Here is a 7,051-nt window from a genome sequence, read left to right as displayed (position 1 = left end):
ATTTCTGCTAATTTACTGCTAATTTATCTTTACTGCACAGATGGTGGGATATGAGGCAGGAGTGAGAATACTAAACTGTAGAAGGGGGCATTGGGCTGAATGAAGGGGTCCTGGTACATGAATTCCAGGGTGTTTAATATGATGGAGAGGGTTGGATAGTGGAGTGGGCATAATCAGGGCCTGATCAACCAATAGGCTGATCAGGCTGCAGCCTGGAGCACTGGCACAATTGATTAATTAGTTTTCTTTTTTTCTTTCTTTTTTTCTACTGTGCGACCCTGCGGCAGTGCGGCTGCGCCTAACACTGGCACCGTAATTGTCTGTGCCACTCACCCCCTCACTGCTGCAGACAGTCTGCAGTGCAGAGGTGTCTGATTCAATTATCATCGCTGCTGAGCACTGCCTGAGCTGCAGCGTCTTCTGCGTTTGGCCTCTCTTCACTCCGTCCTGCTTATGCTGCTGCGCAGTGACAGAGAAAGCCGTGTATTGCTTTTACCCACGGCCTACAACACTGTTAAGATAGCCCTGAGTGGGGCTCCAGCAAGGGCCGTCTTAACAGTAGTGTAGGCTCCTGGGCAAAGCAATGCACTGGGGACCCTACCCATTCTCAAGGTAGGAGTGGGGGGATGCTATCAGCGGCAGCTTTGATGTCCCACGGGTGGTAGCAGGTGTTCTATCTTCCGCTCAGCATGTAGGACCTGGAGCAGTCATTTCTGCTAATTTACTGCTAATTTATCTTTACTGCACAGATGGTGGGATATGAGGCAGGAGTGAGAATACTAAACTGTAGAAGGGGGCATTGGGCTGAATGAAGGGGTCCTGGTACATGAATTCCAGGGTGTTTAATATGATGGAGAGGGTTGGATAGTGGAGTGGGCATAATCAGGGCCTGATCAACCAATAGGCTGATCAGGCTGCAGCCTGGAGCACTGGCACAATTGATTAATTAGTTTTCTTTTTTTCTTTCTTTTTTTCTACTGTGCGACCCTGCGGCAGTGCGGCTGCGCCTAACACTGGCACCGTAATTGTCTGTGCCACTCACCCCCTCACTGCTGCAGACAGTCTGCAGTGCAGAGGTGTCTGATTCAATTATCATCGCTGCTGAGCACTGCCTGAGCTGCAGCGTCTTCTGCGTTTGGCCTCTCTTCACTCCGTCCTGCTTATGCTGCTGCGCAGTGACAGAGAATCAGACATGTGCAGTAGGTATTCCACTCCAGGATACTGAGAGGTCCATCAGGGTGCCATTTTCAGCAGCAGAGAGTGGTGCCTCACAGGGTCTGATCAACCTATAGGCTGACTGCCTGTCAGACCTGGTGTGTGTGTGTGAGTGCGGCTGTGTTACAGTCCTGACTCCAGTCCTTTAGGTAGCACTTTATTATGATGGGGACCCAGGGCTGTCTGGTCTGGTGCATATTATTGGGGGAGGGGAAGGGGAGCTGGACAATATTATTACTGGGGAAGTGGGAGTTGTCTGGTGCAAAAAAGCAAAGAAAAAGGAGCTTGATGTAAACTGTTGATGTAAACGGTGCGTTTGATGACTGTATTTAATGTATCATTTCATATTATTGTCATTAGTCTATATTTCTATAGAATAAAAAAAATACAATTTGTATTAGCAAACAATAATTGAATCTGTGGTAAAATTGACACATAATTGCAGATATTTAGCTGAATATGAGTGACAAAAATGGTAGTGGGGGAGGGGGCTGCCACTTCTGTATTCGCCTAGGGCAGCTGGAACCCTTAATCAGTCCATGGGCTTAATATTAATAATTTTACACTGGAAGGTCATCTTGCTTGAATGCAGATATCTTCAGTTTCTGGAAATAGATTTCTCAGCTTTCAAAAAAAACTAGCGAGTCCCACCGTTCAGGAGGTACTGGAGACTTGGGGATCAGAGTTCAGGAGCCAGAGCAATTCACCTATGAAAATATAAAATGGCATATTAGGCGTGTGGAGCTGGAGCAGGGACCAGCTGCTGGAAGGCTGATATCTCTCATTCTAGGCATAGTAGAGACAAGCTGTCAGTGTCCACCAAAAGAGGAGAGTACCCGCTTATGGAGTATACCCTCAGAAAACGCTAAGTCAGGCAAAACCCAAGATATCTGGTAGGAAAAGCAATTAACAGGCTTGGATGGGGAACACTGCTTTGAAGTCTGATATCTCTGGTTAGCCAGGGCTGATTTCAAAACATCTGTTACGCCTGGAAAAAATGGACCCTCAGCTATTAGCCTAGGGCTTTTACACTCCTGGAGCCCTTGGGCAACTACCCATTGAGCCCATACAAAAAGACCGCCCTGGCTCCAGCTATTGTTGATCTGCAGTTAAAGCGTACCTTCCAACATGTTACATGAACCATTCCATTAGGTACAAAATGCTCTGTTCTTTGGTGGAAGTCCAGGAGCAGAGCATTTTGCATCTAATGGAATGGGTCATGTTTGGGGGGGGGGGGGGGGGGGGGATGTTAAAGTGTAGCCACCTGTTGACTGTAATAGTTTCTAGGCAGTGGTTCTCAAACTGTGTGCCGTGGCACCAGGGCCGGTTCAAGGGCGCTCTGCGCCCTGGGCAGGAAATGGGGCGTGGCCTAACACAGGGGGCGTGGTCAATTACGCCTCCTGTACATTAAAAGCGCTGCTTGAATGCTGAGCGGTGCGCGATGACGTCATCGCGCACCGCACAGCAAAGGGTCCTCTCCACGAAGGGAAACTAGACGCTATGAGTCTAGTTCCCTTCGTAGAGAGGACCTTTGCTGTGCGGTGCGCGATGACGTCATCGCGCACCGCTCAGCAAAGTTACTCTCCAGGAAGGGAAACTAGACGCATAGCGTCTAGTTCCCTTCAGGAGGCAGACGGGGACGGGGATGGGGACGGCAGCGGAGGCGGACAGGGACACAGCGGGCAGCAGTGGCGGATCTTGCCACGGTGCGGCGCCCTCCGGATGGCGCCAGCGCCCTCTGGAAGGCGGCGCCCCGGGCAAAAGTCCTGCTTGCCCGTGGCAAGATCCGCCACTGCGTGGCACCCTGAAGTGCCTCTGGACACTTATAGGGGTGCCCTGGGTTGATGGCCTAGGACCAATTTAATTATTTACAGTCAATGTAATAGACAAAACCAGTGCTTGTGGCTTCCAGTCATAAAATATGTGGACAAACAGAAGTGAATCTTGTCCCTCACCAAATAACTGAACCTAAAGATGACATATAAACACAATTTACTTAATTTGACATTGTTTTCTGAATTTCTCAGTAAGAAACTTTTGGTATAGGGGTGCCGTGAAAAAGATTCTGATGCTCTAGGGCAGGCATGGCCAAACTGCGGCCCTCCAGCTGTTGAGAAACTACACATCCCAGCATGCCCTGACACAGCTTTAGCATTCTCTGACAGCAAAACTATGTTGGGGCATGCTGGGATATGTAGTTTCACAACAGCTGGAGATCCGCAGTTTGGACATGCCTGCTCTAGTATTTTGTTACTCAAAAAAGTTTGAGAACCACTGTTCTAGCCTGTATTCATATGTTTTAAATAAATTACTTGCAATTCAAATAAATGGTGAGGGGCACATTATAAGTTGGACAGAATTTGCATCTAAGTTGCATGCGCAAAATGCGTCCTTCAAAAATGTGCGTTTGTCTTAGCTTGCAGAACTGGACGGGTAAGACAGATGCATGCAGCTCTGCCAGGGTATCATACTCCTATAGAGGGCAGTATATTGGCAGCTGAGTTGTGGCTGCACAGTGGTAGTAATAAATGCTAAACATACAGGTGCTGATTCTGGCTCTGACACTAAGGGGGTCATTCCGACCCGTTCGCATGCACCGGTTTCTCACTGCACTGCGAACGGGTGCGAAATGCGCATGAGCGGCGGCCGCATTGCGCGTGCGCGACGTTGCCCGGCGACAGGGGTCACCAGGTAACGAGGCATCCAGAAATCAAAGCGGTCGCAGAGCGGACCGCTAAGAAGATTGACAGGAAGAAGGCGGTCCTGGGCGTCTCCACAGCGTTGGTGCCCGTTTTCGGGGAGTGGATTGAAAAACGCAGGCGTGTCCAGACCAACGGAGGGCGGATGTCTGACGTCAGAAGCAGCTTCAGCATCGCAGGGATCACTGCACAGGGTAAGTATGTCCAGGGCTGCTTAGCAGGGCTGCACAAGCGATCGCAGCCCTGCTAAGCTAAAATACACTCACCCATAGGCGTGGACTGTTGATCGCAGCAGCAGCTAAAAGTTGCTGGCTGCGATCAACTCAGAATGACCACCTAAGTGTCTGTGTTAGCGTGATGCAGCAGAAGCCTGACTTACTAACTTGCGCTAATGTGAGTTTCTGTAAGCTTAATGCCAGGATCTGTGTGGCTTCCAGCAAGAAGTTGCTTTGCATACTATTTTACCATCCTACAAAAGTATCATCACTTACACCAACCTCATGCAAGAGATCCATCTGATATAGTCACCCAGTTCTGCCCCAAAATGCCCATTTCACGGAAAAACAGATGTGTCAAAAATCAAATGGAAATATGCTGTAGTGATATGGAATGATTACTGATATCATTACAATATATTGATTAGATCAAGCAGCCACATTGCTATAGTATTAGCATAAGTAGGAGGGATTGAGATGCAGTTAACCAATTAGAAGTGTTTATTTTGTACCAGGCATCAGGCAAGGACATTACACAGAGAACACGTTTCATTTTTCTTTTTTATTCTCAAATTTACTCCAACTTCTAAAATGTTCCTACTATGTAACATTAGAAAGATCATGGGATGTAATATTTAGTCCGTGACTAAAAAGCCAAAGAGAATCAATCATTAACATGTTTACAGTTCTTGTCACAAGCTAATCACACTTAAATTAGGAATGAATTATATATATTTAGTTATATAAAGAATCCACTTTGAAGCACAGCCTTGAAGATAAAAAGGAATTACAGAACTGATTTAGGAAAATGCCTAAAACAAAAATAGTCTATAGCAGTGGCGTCACAAGCCGGGTGCCACTCTTGGAAGGGGTGACACCAAAGTGCCGGTTCTTCTGCAGTGACAGGAGCCGAGTGCTGCAGTGTGATATTCACCTGTCACAAATGAAGAGCTGGCACTGCACTCAGCCCAGTCTCCGAGGGCAGCCAGCATCTCCGGGGATGATGGACACGTTACCCCAGAGTGAAGAAACGGAGATTCACGCGAGGCCATGCACCCTTTTGTTAGGCCACTCCCCCTTTTCGAGTGGCCACTCCTCTGACGCGTGGGAAATAATGCAGAGTGTGCACTGTGTGTCACCATACCTGGTGACACCTCTGGTTATGCACGTTCATGTGCAATAACCCAGGTTACAAGCTGGTGATCTGAAAGGGGTATTCGTTATTCTGTAAATGCACTTAGATATTATCATAGAGACAAACAGATTTCCCAATAATTTTTTGCGGATATCAGTTTCTATATCAATAGTATGTGGGCGCTTTCTCAGCACATGGGTAAGTATATTAGGCTATCTTTGCGGTACCACGTATTTTAGCGGCTCCCTGTTACGGTGATGTACACCACATAGTGGTAAGAGTATGAGTACAATACATATAGGGGTCTATTCATGAAGCAGTGAAAAGTGTGGAGAAGTAAACCAGTGCAGAAGTTGCCCATGGCAACCAACCAGCTGCTCTGTATAATTTTAAAGTATGCAAATGATAAATGTTATTTCAGTGCTGTTAAGTTGCCATGGGCAACTTCTCCACTGACTAACTTCTCCACATTTTTCACTGCTTTGTGAATAGACCCCATATTGAGAACCCCAAGCCACAGTGGGCAACACACATGATTTCACTAGTGAGATAACTGATGTACAAGCCTTATTTAACATTAGTAAATAAAGGAGTCTATGTACTAAGCCTTGGGGGATATCCTATTAGCAGCAATAATTTACCGCTGCTAATAGGCTCGCTGGGGTCTATCCTATTAGCCCCGACGCCAGCGTCCTGATCCCCAATGAAAGCACTTATTGGGGATTATGATTTGGGTGCCACAGCCCACGAATCCATGATAACACATGGGTCCAGGAACTTATGTATTATCGCCTGAAAATGGGACCCTTTTCACCTGAAAAAAGTGGCAGTACTTGGATAGCCCGATAATGACTATCAGCCCATTTTTTGGGGCGAAAAAGCATCAGGGGTAATAGAATAAGCCCCTTGGAGACAGAGATGAAGGGTAGAGAAATACAATAACAACCAACCAGCTCTTGACATTTTTCAAACTTAAGGGGGAGATGTACTAAGCCTTGTAGAGTGATAAAGTGGTGACAGATAACGTACCAACTAATCAGCACCTAACTGCCATGTTGCAGGCTGTGTTTGAAAAATGACAGTTAGAAGCTGGTTGGTTGATACATGTGCCAGTATGATACCGACATGTTGTCTGTTCTTTAACAGTGTTAAGCATTAGCGCTGAGATGTATAAGCATCTCGGCTGCCGGAGAGACGGAGTGAAAACTCACTCCTCCAGGGATGCCTGTAAGCACACACAAAGCATCAGTGCGCTTTGTCCTACCCCCTTGCGGGCTCCACTGGACATGAGCAAGATCTCGCTATTATTGCAAGATCTCTCCCGTGGAGCCCAGAGCCGGCAGTCACCATAGCCAGAGACAGCGCTGTCCCTGCTGTAGTGTATGGGCTGGGACATCTGCAGCTGTCTAAATCAATAGCTGCAGGTGACTGAGCGGTCAGTGCCACTGACTGTTCATACATTGCCCTGCATATCAGCAGGATATCTTATGTCAAAGTCAAAAATATTACATAAAGAGAACATACAAACTACACACATTTAAGTCGCTATACTTGCAAATACGTGCAGCGAGCACAGCCATATATGGTAACACACGCATTTACACGGACATGCCACAGAGATGGATTCGACACTTATTTCATACAGTACATAATTATAATAATATCAAGCGCCAGACATCATGGTGATTTAAAATTATACGTAATGAATTAATGTCATGTATGTGTATTATTTGAACGAAACCAGACGTAGGTACATGTATGTGTGAAATGTTCGTTGCAAATCAGAC

The sequence above is a fragment of the Pseudophryne corroboree genome, chromosome 8 (genome assembly GCF_028390025.1).
Source record: "Pseudophryne corroboree isolate aPseCor3 chromosome 8, aPseCor3.hap2, whole genome shotgun sequence".
Classification (NCBI taxonomy): domain Eukaryota; kingdom Metazoa; phylum Chordata; class Amphibia; order Anura; family Myobatrachidae; genus Pseudophryne; species Pseudophryne corroboree.
Note: the sequence above shows the minus strand (reverse complement) of the source record.